Raw genomic sequence first — 15,024 nt, 5'->3', positions numbered from 1 at the left:
AATGAGTATCAGCAGTAGCATTAGCAGCGTCACTGACTCGAGTTATAACAAGGACGATGATACGGATGACGTTACCCCCAAGAAAGCTCGCGCTAAAACTGAATAAAATAATTACATTACTATTATCGTGCGTGTGTGTTTGCGTGACGGCAGCGTCGTCATTGCTGGTTGTTCTATCAGACGACATAGAACCACGAAGTAACACAACAATCGTACAAATGACAATTTTTTATTGAGTGTATATGTCCTGATTATTGTACTTGGTTAGTGGCATCACACACTACTCTATTCTAAACTACATTGGCATAAAATGATCTGCATGTAGAATCATGTTTAAACAGAAAGTCGAGCGCAGGAATCCAATCTGCAAACTTTTTTGCCCGTGTGGGGTGGTCATAGATGCGTTTGATCACAGCACCCTTGTTCCTATGATCGGCGTTACTGTGAGACAACAAATCTGATTCCAGTTGAGCAAACCATTTTATCGCATATTTCTCCACAATTAAATCTGCCTGTTGCATGGAAATGTAACATTTTAAATGTCTAGACAATGTCAGCCTGAACATGTCTATCAACATATATAATACATATGAATGCACATTCGCATGTCAGCAGCTGGCATCGGTTTGTTAGAAATGAGTCCGTCGCTCGAACCTAAATATCATGACATCACCCATGACATGCTGCCTGATGAGCGTGTCCGCGCCTTGAGTATGGAAGGACTTGCCATCGACGGTTCTTTGTGCCATTCTCATCTGCAAATCATCCTTGCGGGCTTTGTTGAATGCATCAAATAGTATGTGAGCACCTTCAACCTCAACCGGGATCAAATCTGTAACTGGCAAATCTAGTGGGTGCATGGTTTGGCGGTACATGTACCTGACCATCATAGGTACATAAATAATAGATTTCAGTGCTAAGGTACAGTTGTGAGTCATGATGTTAGGCCTGGATGCTGCACGGTGGGGCTGACGACGACATCCGGACTGCTTTCGCGGCGTTCGGAAACGTGACGGAGGTGACGCGGGAGCGTTGACGCGTCCAAGGGATGAAGGAGAAAGGCTCAACCACCAGGACCGTGCTACTCAAGTTGAAGCCGGGAATGAAGATGGATGATTTGCCACACCAGGTGCGAGTAGCCGGTGAGCTGGCCCTCGTGGTTGTGCCCGGGCGACCGATGCAGTGCCTGCGTTGCCACGTCATGGGTCGCGTTCGCCGCGACTGCAAGGTGCCGTGGTGTTCCCAGTGCAGGCGCTATGGATAAGCGGACGCGGACTGCGTCCGTAGACACGCATCGGCTCCGCCGCGACAGCTCAAGGTGTAGCCATCAATAAAGGCGCATCTAGTGAATGCACTCTTCCGTTTTAGAAGTCTCCGCGCTTTCGCTACGTATATCCTGGCATAACAGAGCTAGGCCATCAGCAAATTTTGTTAACCTTGCCTCCCACCCTAATAAACGATTTCCGTTAAGCAGTTTGAAGTTGACGGGCACAGCCGGGAATGTTTCGCCGGGCGAGCGTGACAAGACACAAGTGCCCTTTATACTGTGAACTGCCCTGTACAATCACTGACCATCGTACCATCAGTTTTTCATCGACCGTGGTGATCGTCTGACCAGCCTTAACAGGCTCTTTCAAAGGTTAATTAGCACTTGAAGCGGCATTTGGAGTTTCTCTGCTGTTCGGCGCTTGTAAACCGAAGCGCGTCAAAAACAAAATCACGGGGCACGCAAAGCTCATAGACGCGAAGCGCCATAAAAAATCGAGACTCTCCTGGCCGCCTGTGGCGCCGCCAAGCATCGGTTTTCTTTGCTTCCAACATTCAGGCTGTCTTTTGTTTGTCTTCCTTGTGTGATAAAAGTGCACTATCGGTTTTAAAACAAAACATACTTCAATATTGAACCGCGCAACCTTCCTTTGTCAGCCTCAGGGATTCGCGGCTCATGTAGGAAGAAAAATTCCTTTAAGGTGGCGTCTCTTGTCCTATGCTATCATCACGCTTCTACTTGCGAGATTGGCCTGTGGCGGCGATACCTGTACTTTGGTTGCTGCTATTTTCTACCTTACAAGAGCTTTGTTTTCACTAAGAGTGGCGTTTTGTGATCAGGAGTTGATATTCTATCTATACAAGCCAACTTCAATTCCTCCTCAGTGTCCCTTTAAGGTTTTCTTGTCCTCCAGTTATTATGGATATTTTCTTTCTCTTTGATTCTGGCTGTTATCACAATACTCGTTGAGCTTACGCAGTGTCTGGAGTAGCGAGCCGGAGATACAGCTTGTATACTTGTGTGTTAATTTCTTGCTCCTTTCTGTCACTGAAAGAAAAAAAAATGTTACGGGCCCTTCCCAAATTTGAGCCTGGCACTTCTCGCAACCGAAGTGATAATCCCACTCTTACGCCAACGAGGATAGGAATCAATGACTGTTTCACTTCTAACGTTAAATGAGTATACTCACCTAATTCTGGTGGCATGTTTTATTCTTTGCAACGATGAGTAAGATACTAATATACACGCATGACCACATGGTATTCGCCTAAGACAACTACATAATTTAGAATCGAATTTTTCTCTCATTCTTTTTCTGTATCGATTTCAATAGCTCTCTGATGCCATATTTTCGTTTAGGTCGCGTGAGAAATTAAAAGAAACTGCAATTTACACTTGTTTTTCTTTAATTGCCAATCTGGACCCTGAGGCAGGCTATCTTTAGCTCTCTATTAAATTGAAACGACTAAGCAGCTATTATATCTAAGTTTTTTCATGCCTCGCGTCACTTATACACTACACTGACGTTACAGCCATCGTCTGGCTGTTAAAACCGAAGCAGCATGACAGAGAAATTTGATCATAAAGCATTACGTGGTCGTAGGTGAATACCAGTGCTAATCGATGTATACTAATGCCTTACGCCACAAGAAAACATGCAGTCATTTTGGCTGACTTCGACGTATTAGCTGCTACTGCGTACGGTTTCTTTCTCAGTTAATTTTATTTTATTTTTCGCTTGGTATGAAGCTATATTGTCAGTGCAGGCTAAATCGCCCCGGGTGGTGTTATTTAAACCGCACCTCTCCGCTACTGCGGCTCTGTCACTCACCCTCTTACCACTTTCTTTAGCTTCTTCCTTCCTTCGTGGTTAAGGTGTCCATCGTGAGTGAGACAGTCTTGTGACTTGATTAATTCTATTTCAGTTCCTTCATTACATTGTTTCTTTCTTATTTCTGCAGCACATGATCTCTGCTGCGATTTCTTGGGTCACCGGCAGTCGCTGAATGCATGACGTGCAAAGAAATGTATGTGGTAGTAATGGCTTCCAGAGTTTAAGAACTTCTGGAATAAACCTTAAGTTCCACCGCGAGCATATGAGGAGCATGCACGAACGCCGACGACGCTGTGCATTCTGGGTAGTCTGCCATCTTTGCGTCCTACGCAGCAGTCGACCCAGGGCAGCCTTGCAGCATTGTATTCACCGAGTGCTGTGTCGTGTTCGACGGTTCACAAAGCAAACACGGGGTTGCTCATGCGTCGCCCTTAATTGCGTAGAAAATGTCAGCAGTTTTCTTCAGGAATGAGCGCATCGACGCTGTTCCTGAAAGATGGGGCGCTCTATTAGGATAAAACAAAACATTGCGGCGTGGGCCCATTCATGGTACTTGCGGACGAGTGCACCGTGGATTCGAATAGGTGGCCGCCCTTCGACGTCGCCGACATTGTTGAGTTTCTAGTTTTGAGAACCAGTTTTGTAACTCGGCTGCACCTCACGCTCCTTTGTCTTCTGCCACTACTCGTGCAGGCGTATTTTGCAATCCTGAAGAGCCCGCAGTACGCCTTTTCTGTCTTCAATTTGCGAGCTTTGCTGTGGGTTCAGTTGTTTCAGCCAACGAAGCACAGAATTCCATCACGCCAGCACTTTTTGCACGCACTACGCGACCATAAAAATCTGCGCTGTGTTGAACGCGCGATGGCTGCGTCGCTACGGCGTCTGCGGCCTAGGATGGCAAGATGGCGGACTACCCAAATGCATAGCGCCGCCAGCGTTCGGCCAAGCTCCCTATTAAACTAGCATATGTTCATTTGTATGCTCCACTAGAGCATCTACGGATGACTCCTCCGCTTAGAAAACGGTGTCCTGCGTTTAGAATCTAATAAACGGACTCTAACTAGGATACCAGGGTAGCTTCTTTGATCAATTAGCCAGTCAGCATCAAAGAAAATGTCTCACGCCATCAATATCCGCGATTAAAACAGTTACACATACAAGCTTAAGAAGGACAAAATTTCATGTCGTCATAAATTTACAAGGATGAATGCATTGATTGAAAAATCACGAGAATACAGGTAAAGGAAACAATGCGTTAATAGAGGTGTTTTTTTGTTAGAACAAGGTTTAGATGTGTAACACGCATTTTCTACCGAATATCCAAAGAATATTTTTATTTACTACTCGTTCCCTTATTTTCTCTTTTGGACGCCTTTTTTTGCCCCAATCTTTAAATAGCAATTGTGGAAGCAGAACCTACAAATAAAAGCAGCGGGCGCGCTCGAGAAGAGACCTGCCGGTAATAAAGGTTCGATTTGAACCTGGAACTCCTCGCACCCTAAGCGAGAATCATACCCCTAGACCAACGAACCCCACTTGTAGGTTTGTCCCTGCAGCCGAGCGTCCTGAGTCTGCCTTCCGCATTAATACGGAATGGGACACAGGGTGGACCGGCACTATAGTTGTACCTAAGAGGCTTCAACGCTTTACACTGGAACTTATTTCTTGAAAATGTGCTTCTGTATTTATCGACCTTTGGTCGATGTCGACGGGATTTTCACGATTGCCCTTAATGCGTTGTATTTGTAACTGTGTAACGGCAACGGGAGTTGGAAAATATTGCGTATAGTAAAATTTATGCAAAGCTAGAAGCTTGTGATTGAGAACTGGTTAATACAGGCAATTATGTTTCCTTGGGAGGTGACTTGCTATCACTGCAGGCACAACTCAGACGAAATGTCTGGCCTGTCCGACTGGTAACCAAGGTCGGAGATGTCTTCTTTCCTTTGTAATATATTGCTTCAGCTAAAAGAAAATTAGAAACGATTGCGGGCTTTCGAAAGCTAAGCCAGGCACTCGTCGCAATTAAAGCTATAATCACGTTCTTTACCACCAGACATGAAAAGACGTCAAGAAATGTTTCAGTACCTGTATGAACAATGCTGGCAGCCAATCATTTGCCGCGGAGGCCGATTCCTGCTCAAGGCGTATTTGGTATTTTCATTGGAGACATTGTATGTTGGGTAAAACGGCGAGTTGAGAGAGTTGGTACATAGTTGTTTGGTTTTAAGTATGTTGGGTGTAACGGCCTCACGCTACGTGTGTGTTGTGACGAGTGCCGTTGTGCACGCATCCGGATTAATTGCGGCCATCTGTGGGTTTTACATTAATGTGCGACGGGAATGGGTTCAACACTGCCGGAAGTTTATTGAAGGTCACTTAGGCTTGACCTATGATAGAACTGTAGCTTAAAAGCTGCGTGTTGCCAGTAGTTGATGTTTTCGACTAGGAAACTAGGTTCCTTTGCATTCCATTCCATCAAAGACTTTGAGAACTGTTAGATATTTCAAGTATTTTCAGTATGTTTTCGAACAAACGACAAAGAATTAGTTTTTTCTTTTACATTCACATCTTAGAACATTTCGTCTAGTGTTACATAGCGAGCATCCGGAAAGCTCTCTTTTCGAATACGCATCAAGATTTGCGTGTGGTTTGTTACATGCGCTTGCCTGTCGTTGCGTGATGTTCATCTTGAATCTGACAAGGAAACAATCAAAATCGCGTAGAGCTTTTCCTAACGCAGTAATTCACAACCGAGACTTTAATATACGAAATTAAAACATGATAATGCTTGTTTATGAATGCATACACCAGGCTGCGTGTTCACCGTGCATTCAGAGGGAGCCAGTCCTACCTGATTCTTAGCCATAACTGCACGAACCTCTGCCGAGTATTCTTATCTGCAACAGACAGATCCTAAGCGCTAAGAGTAATTAAATTTATAAAATGTAATTCTGCCTGTCGTTGGGATGAAGTTTAAGCAAAACCACTTAAAGCGGCGAGTTGTATAGTCGCAGTTGAACTGGCGCAGATTTGCAACCTTTTAACGACAGCAGGCGAGTTTCCAAGGAAAATCAAGCTAGATAATGTTTCCACCGCTCATGAAGGAGCCTTACATGAAGGTTTAAATAATTCTAAGTTAATTTCTACCCTGTTGGTATTGTTACAAGTTGCAGAACGCATCACTACCAAAAGAATAACAAGTTTTCTATGGACTCATAATCAAATGCAAAGGAGCATTCGATATTTTGTAAACCGAGCATAAAGAGACGGCTCTTCTAGGAATTAAAGAAGAACTTATCGAGAACATAGAAACAGAAAATAAACTATTTCCGATGGTTACCCTTGTAGACTTTAGAAAGTCTTTAGACTGCGCGGAACGTCAACTTTCTTGTGGAAATTGATTTTATGGCATCTGGGGTGTAGCCCCAAATTAAATAACAAGAGCTTTAGATTGCAGATCACAATTCAGTGTAATCACTGTAAAATCATGGATTTACACTATAAAATATAATGTAACTCAGGCGTCATCCTTGGACCTGTTGTGTTATTAGCGCTACATAAAGAATGTTCTTAATATTCGTGGCGCAAAACTTGGTGCTATAGGCACATTTCACGAATGTATTTGTTTTAATAGTTAACGCATGAAAAATAGACGGATGCAAATATATGGCTAGAAAATCTAAACACCTGGCTAAAGCCAATGAAATTGCTATTCACTACAGAAAAAAAATGAACTATTGTTTTAGTCTAAAGAAACAACAGATCTAGCATCATCACTCCTGGAATTTCAGGGAGGACCTATCCGACATCCATCAACAGTCTGATATTTTGGTGTCATTTTCGAAACAAATTCTTCTTGGTCGCCCGACGTCGATGCGTCAAACACTGGCAAATGTGGAGCAATTGGCTGGCATGATAAATAAACAAAGATTCCACTTCTCGTCTCTTACAAAGTGTAAAATTTACTATGAACTTGTGCATTCACATCCGGCGTACAACTTTCTGGTGCGGTAAACACCTAAATTCTCTTTTATATTAGAAAAGAGCGAAGTGCGGCCAATTTCAAACATACGATTCACTGACAGCATTGCCCTGTATTTTTCCAGCTATAACATATTGCAGATAAAATAGTTATTAAGACAAAGTATCCATGGAAGATCTTCGTGAGCGTCGAGTAAACGGCACACAGTTTCAGGAAAAATATCAAGCTAGCAGTCGCCATACACTGCGAATTACAACAGAACCTAAAGTTTACGACCAGATCACGCACAGTTTATGGTTTACGAAGATTATCGTCCCTAATATCAGAACTCTTGATTGAGTGCCCTGACATATTAAACGTAGCGCGTTATAAAGTCTCTCGAATACAATTAAAAAAGCATGTCGAATCAGTAATGATTTTTCGGCATAACGTCTGAAACCTACCTCCTGAGCCAGCTCTTGGTGCTAGTCTCGTTTTTGGCTTTCATTGTTTTCATTTCGTTTAAGGATGAGGTGCAAAAACTTTTATTAAGGGCATAAATACTGGGTGGAATCAGTAGGAGAACCTATTGCTCGCAACCATAATCCGGCTCCTCTCAACCAGCTACTTGTGGTCGAGGGGACTGTGGATATGAAAGAATGCCTCCCAGCGCTCATATATCGGATTGGGATTGCTGTCCAGGTCTGGGTTTTCTTGACATTCCCAAACTGTGTGAAAGTGTGTGCTGACTGCTTAACAGAAGGGGTAGGACGAATAATAGGTGTCTGGACACCATTTACTTATCAAGTAGGGATTGGGCAGAGTATTAGTTGGTAGTCGCCTCACTACGTGCCCTTCATATTTGCTAAGGGTTTTAAGAGCAAGAGGATATTTCCTTCTTATGGTTTTATAGTACTCCGTAATTTCGGCGTAGCTTAGTGAGGGTGAGGGGTTGTTTCTGTCAAAGGGAGGCTGCGTGCCATACGCTCGGAGGAGGAGAGCTTGAGCAGCTGTGTTGGCCGCCTCATTGCCCGTCGTTGAGAGGTGCCCTGCCGTCCAGAAGATCCAGACGTTTGAAGGATTAGACGTTTCCAAAATTTCCCAGCACGGAGCGCCAACGCGACCACTGAGTTAATTGCGCACGGCGGCTTGTGCGTAGGACATAACCGTTGCCTCGCTGCTCTTTGATATCGGTTGTGCGATAGCTGCTTCTTCAGCCGATGTGGCATCTACCGCTTGGATAAGGCTGCTTGCAATTATATCCCCCCAGGGGTGAAACTGATGCAATTGCCGCGGCCCCGTTAGCGGGTCTAGCCGCATCGACGTAGAATGTGTCCTTGCTTCCAACCCAGTGCTTAGAGAGATGTCTAGCTCTGGATAGTCTGCGTCCTTTGTTGTGTTTCTCATCCATGCGCTTTAGTACGGGGTGAGTCGTGATGTGTGATCTTATCTGCATGGGTATGTCGATCTTGTCGGCGACTTCCCGGGGTGGACTGGTTCTCAGCTTCTGTAATATTTTCCTGCCAGGCTTAGATGTTGAGAGGCTGATAATTTAGTTGACACGGTGGGCCTCTATTAGTTTATCCATGGTTTCATGGATCCCCAGCTGTAGTAAGCGCTCAGTGGATGTTCATGAATGGAGCCCCAGCGCCGTCTTAACTGCCTTGCGAATAATAACATTCAATTGGTCTTTCTCTTTTTCGCTAAGCCACAAGTACGGGGTGGCGTATGTTATCTTCGAGAGAATGAAGGCTGAAATAATCTTAGGGCCTCCTTCACTTTTAGTTTAGCCCATTTCGTTTATTGATTACCCGGCGTAGCATTCTAGAGACTTACTCGGAATAGGCTTGGAGCTCTCTGATTGTTGTGGTGTTAGTGTTGCCGCTGGGTATGATGGCTCCGAGGATCTTGATTTCTCTCTTGATCGGAATGCTCATACCCTGGACCGTAATAGCGACAGAGGCTGTGGACGGTAAAAGTGCCTTATTCGGTTTCTTGCCACAGTCGATGAGAAGTAACACGGATTTCTCGCGAGAGCACGTTAAACCATTCCTCGCCGCATGCTGGCACACGACGTTTGCTGCTTCCTGAAAGCGGTCTTGAAGTTACTCTTCATTACCGCTGTAACACGAGATGGTAATGTCGTCGGCGTATGTACCGTGCTTAATGCCTTAGATGCGGTCGAGCTTCTCTGGCAACCCACTAATGGCCAGGCTGAAGAGATGCGGAGACATCACCTCTCCCTGCGCAGTGCCCTTGGAACCTAAATTTAACGGAGAGGAGGTCCGATCATCGATACTTATTGACGCTTTCCTATTGAAGAGAAAGTCTCTCATGTAATAATATGTACGGTCGCCACAGTTGATTCTGTTAAGCTCCTCCAGTATTCCCTAGTGAGTGACGTTCTCAAATGCCGCTTTTAAATCTTGCGCAAAGCTGGCCTTGACCTGACATCTGCAGTTCTTGTTCAGAACATCCTCTCTGATTCGAAGAAGAATATCCTGTGTAGACTGCTTTTCTCTAAACCAGCATAGCGTGTTCGGGAGAATATCATTATTCCCCAGGATTGTCTTCAGTCGGGCGTTCACGACCCTCTTGAACAGTTTACACAGGTACGATGTCAGGGAGATAGGTCGTAAATGATCAATATCGCATGGCTTTTTGTGCTTGGGAATAAACCGTGCTATAGGCAGTTTACAGGAGTCGGGGATCTGACCCTTGTTGCAGCATTGCGTGTTGAAGAGGTTCACTAGTTTTACTAAGGTTGTTTATGGTTTATGGGAGATATAACGTCCCAAAGCGACTCAGGCTATAAGAGACGCCGTAGTGAAGGGCTCCGGAAATTTTGACCTCCTGGGGTTCTTTCACGTGCACTGACAACGCACAGCACACGGGCCTCTAGAATTTCGCCTCCATCGAAATTTGACCGCCGCGGCCGGGATCGAACCCGCGTCTTTCGGGCCGGCAGCCGAGCACAATAACCACTCAGCCACCGCGGCGGCTACTAAGGATGTGTCGTCCATGTTAAAGAGCATCTTGGTGTTTATCTGGTCCGGTCCAAGAGCGCTGTTCTTATGCATGACTTCAGGCTCCCCCCTCAGTTCCTCAACCTTTACGTCTTGGTTCATCTCTTCATTGGGTGCGCCGGTGTACGCAGAGAGAGGGTACGAGGATCCTAGATCGAGGAAGTTCCGTGCGAGTTCTGCAATGAGGGCTTCGTTGTCCCCTGGATAGCTGTGCAGGGCCTTACAGAGCGTGTCTGTCTGCTCTTTCCGGTTTGAATTCGAATCGATAAGGCCTAGGAGGAGTACCCATGCTTTAGCCGTTTCTATTCTACCGTTGAGCTCATCACACAGCTTGAGTAAGCTTTGGTTAGCGAGGCTATGTGCGTAGTCATCCGTTTCCTTGGTGAGTTCTGCAATCTTCATCTTCAGCTTGGGATTTAACTTTTGCCTCTCCGACTTCCTTGTCAGAGATCTTCTGCTTCCCACAGAAGTAACAAGCGCGGGTCAACCGCCGGAGTTTCCTCCGTGGTGTCCACTGTCGCAGAGTGCCTGGCGACGGTTTTCATCTGTAGCGCTGTCTATGCCTCAATATCTGTGACAGCTTCGTCCGGAAGACGTGCGGTTTCCTCTCCCCACTTGTACAATTTCACAATCTCAGCTTTGCTAAATGGTTTCCGACGTTTGACTCCCGGAATAGAGCAGGAGACGATGAAGTGATCGCTGCCCAAGGACTCGCCAGTGTTACACCAGGTGACCTGCAGACAGTTTTTCACAAGCGTGAGATCTGGACAGGTGTCTCTGCTGACGCTATTTCCCACTCTGGTGGTCTGCACGGGGTCCGTTAAAACTTTGAGACTTTCTCTGTTAGCGATCTCAAGAATCCTCCTACCTTTCGGGGTGTTAATGTGCTATCTCTATGCCTGATGGGGTACATTGCAATCGCCGGCTATGACGAGGGGGTCCTCACCTGCCTACTTGATAAACTTCTTAAATAGCGCCGCTATCTGACGACTTGAGTTCCTGGGGCGACTGCAGACGTTCAGTATGGGCAAACAGCGTTTTCCCCTGTGTTTGGGAAGAATTTCAACATAAGCATGTTCGCTATTTTTGGGTAGCAGTCGTTGCAGCCTTGCGGTAAACTCCTTGTGAACAATTATTCCTTGGCTATGTTCGTCTTGGAAAGTTTTGTATGGCTTAATGCTGATGACCGTATTTGCTTCTTGAAGTACTGTTACAGCCGGTGTCGTCTCCGACGTCCCGATAAAAAAAATTGAAGGCTTACTTTTTCTTTTCGAATCCCCGACAATTGAATCCATTGCCAGATTATTCTTTCCTGTCCCCCATGTGCCATGGTCCTTACTCGTCTTGTTCTGGAAGGAGGTTCCTGTCGGCGTATTTGTATCTCATATTTCGGAAATTGCACTCGTTGCGTTTTGATTTGAATTCGTCTCGGACTGTGGCATCGACGGAGTTGATATATTTCCTAGTGTTCGTCGACTCGTTTGCTTGCTTGTTCTTCACCATCTGGATAGCTCGCAAACAGTTGTGTTCCCTGTCAAAATTGCTGTGGTATGTGTATCGTAGCGGCGCGGCCCTCGCATCAGCGGCGCGGGAGACGCGGCCGATATCTGTATCACGAACGAAGCGTGGTGGCGAGGGAACTCTCCATCTCCCACTTCAATGTACAAGTAGGCGGCTGTTCAATAAACAGGCTTTCTTGTGTTCCCCGTGCTTGGTGGCTCTGGTCATGCCTCGTTTGCGCAACCCAGTGATAGAGTAAGGGTGAAATTGGTTTCTTATTTCTATAGATCACATTTGTTTCCCGCTCTCAATTCACTTGAACGATTGCAGCCATACTGGAGAAATTGAATGCACGTAATTACTGTACTCGCATGAATGCAATGTATTGGGCCAGTGTATATTGTGTACCGATATGTAAATGATCGCTTTTACTGCCTGCGCTGTCATTGCGGCTTAGATTAATCATATACTTTCCGGGCGATTTAATATGCCTCGTGCAGCAATTTTATATGAACTTGTATCGAAGCAAGCAAGCGAAGCAAGCAAGCAAGCGAGCGAGCGATGAAAGTAGAAGGCTGATGTCTGAACCATTACGGCGCATTGGCAACGCCAACCATAGATCTCCACCATGACGTCGCCAAAGGTCGCAGACACACGACTTCATAAGCATACAATGCGGCTTAAAATCTACAAAACCATAGCGGCTTTCCACTGTCAGATAATTTTAAATAAATTGACCGAAAATGCTTGACAGCTTCAGTCAATCTTCAGGGAGCTTAACCGCAGTGGTGGCCAAGTGGTTGAGCATCCGCCTCGCATGCGGGAGGTGCGGGATTGGATCCCCAGTGCCACCGGGTACCCACCAGTGATACAATGGGTCTGCCTGGTGCTCAGCGTCTTTAGGGTGAAATGCATGGGAAATGGGTCGTTGACCCCACCTTGAGTAGTCGAAAACACCTTGTGCCATGGGGCTTTTTCGCCACAGATGCCCTTGCGCCATAAAATTCCATCATCATACTCTGGGAACTCACGCTTCGTTTGAAGCGGTAATATTGACTGATTTAAATCTTAACAAGCATTTTATCAAAACCAGAGTCACGAATAGGAGGTATAAGATAGGATAGGAAAGCTTTTAATGTCCAACAGAAAGAGGGTAGCCAGAGGGCTACCCGCCTAGACGACGGCCGAAAGGTCTTGACTCTCGGCGGCGGCTTCGGCCAGTCGGACGAGTTGTAGGTGAGTCCCTGCGTCGGAGCTCAGTAGTAAGGCCTTCCGTTGGACTTTCGACTCTATGTGTCGTCCCTCCCGGGGGGCATGAGGACATTCCCATTGTATGCGGTATGAATAGGAGGAGTGTCAAAATGACACTAGTAGTATAGCTACTCAAAAAGAAATAGCAGGAACAATACCTTAGTAACGGAGGCAGATATGAAAAGTAATTTTTAACGCACGCTCGCATATAAGGAGCTATTTGCCTATTTAGTGTAGTTGGTTGTTTTTATTGCATGATTCTAAAGCCCTTGGAACAACGCACCGACTAAGAAAAATAAGCACTATATCTTTCTTTCCGAACTTCTTTGTCGGCGTACTGCGCATTCCCCTTCCAGCACTCGCCGGATTGTTAGCCAAGAAGGAAGACTTCATAGGCAAAAAAGAAGCATCAACATCAGTTATTTCATAAACTCGCACATTCTTATTTTATAATCGGACGCACGAGGTACAATAAATAAGGTGCCCAGAGAATGGCCGCCGCGGAATCTCAGCGCCGCAAAGTCTTAGTGCGAGGCGAGCGCAGCCATTCATTCTGGCGCAGCAGCGACTACGTCCAGCCTTTCAGCGCCCGAGCAGATTCGCCGCAATCTCTTGGCAACTATCTAAGCGCGACGCAAGCGGTCCATTTCGGCTGACTTCAGCCATGTACCGGATGAAGCTGCATAGTGCTTCTTCTACCGAAGTCTTCAGATTGTCATACTGCAGTCCCCATGTCGGCTCGTTGGTCTAGGGGTATGATTCTCGCTTCGGGTGCGAGAGGTCCCGGGTTCAAATCCCGGACGAGCCCTTTTATTTTTTTTCGGGAAGAAAAAGTAAGTAAACCTTAGAAACATTTATCATTTTCATTCCCACTTCAGCTTTGCCATTAGAGCACATCCTCAAGACTCGCCCTCCCCCTCTTTTCTTTACTGCTGTTATGGCTCTTCACGTGCACTTTAATGACGTAGGCGCGTCATAGAGAAAGTACGAAAAGCTAAGCAGCCTCTACGGAAACCGATGGGACCTCACTACAGAGGGTTGGCACCACTTGTTTCAGGGAAACCCGTCACGAATTTATACCGTTTGCATTTTTGAAGTTAAGAAACAAATTTTTCGGCATAGTAATGACAATGCTGGCGCAGAGCAGAAAATAGGTGAATCATGATTCCCATCAGTGCTGAGGATAAAAAAAATTCTGGCCATTTCTTGTGCTCTATTCGAAAATCGTGCGCCAGCTAATAAAGGTCAGCGACGTCGATCAAGCCGTGCCACTCTATGGCGCAGGTTCCAGGTTACCCTCTCTGTCTCCGCCGGGCTACGGTAACTGCGGTACTCACCGCTGCTCGCTGGGATAGCGGAGGCGAGTCAGTGTAGGCCACGTGGAAGCTGTGCCACCGAATGATGCGATTTGATAGACGTCGCTGAGCGTTCTCAGCAGCCACGCGACTTTCGAACAGCACGAGAAATGGCCAAAATTTGTGGAGCCGCAGTACTCACGATAATCGCTTTTCTGATATTTTGAAAACTAAGGGTTCGCCACATGCATACAAAACAAAAAATACGTTCATTTTTATGCATTGCTAGACCATCTGCGGTTAACTCTTTTGTGTTGACGACGGCTGCCCACGTTTGGAATCACATAAACAGACTATAAAATAGCATCCGAGATTAGCTCCTTCGATCAATTGCTAAGTCAGAGCTAAGAAAATGGCTCGCATCATCAATAGCCTCATTAAAACACACAATGACATAGACAGACTTACGAAAGACAAAACTTCATATAGTGAGAAACTAACAAGCATGAATGCTCTGATAATAAAGTAAAGGGAAGGAAGGTAATAAAAGCAATAGAATCAATGTAGGTATCTTCTTTTAGTTGGCCAGTATTCCTATTGCCTAACACGCATTTTCTACAGATTCTCCAAAGAAAAGTTTTATTACTTAGCCGTTAACTTATTGGCTTCTTTGAACCTTTTTTTTCCTGGCCAGAGGATTAAACAGTAATTTCAGAAGCAAAAACAACAAATGAAAGGAGCCGGAGCACCAGGGGACAGACCAGCCGGTTATAAAAGCTATCGTTCATAGCTTGAAAAAAAAGAGATACGGGCTCGTCCGGGATTTGAACCCGAGACCTCTCGCACCCTAAGCGAGAATCATACCCCTAGACCAAAGAGCCCCGCTA

The 15,024-nt window shown here is 45.7% G+C and overlaps 1 non-coding gene across 1 annotated transcript; it reads left to right on the top strand.

Annotated features, from left to right (window-relative positions):
- The first annotated feature begins 13,578 nt into the window (after positions 1 to 13,578).
- Positions 13,579 to 13,650, top strand: TRNAP-CGG (transfer RNA proline (anticodon CGG)). The gene has a single exon. It is a non-coding gene; the product is annotated as a tRNA-Pro (tRNA).
- The last annotated feature ends 1,374 nt before the right edge of the window (positions 13,651 to 15,024 follow it).

The sequence above is a fragment of the Amblyomma americanum genome, chromosome 5 (genome assembly GCF_052857255.1).
Source record: "Amblyomma americanum isolate KBUSLIRL-KWMA chromosome 5, ASM5285725v1, whole genome shotgun sequence".
NCBI lineage: Eukaryota > Metazoa > Arthropoda > Arachnida > Ixodida > Ixodidae > Amblyomma > Amblyomma americanum.
The sequence above is the reverse complement of the archived record's forward strand: the minus strand, read 5'-3'. Positions and strand labels throughout refer to the sequence as shown.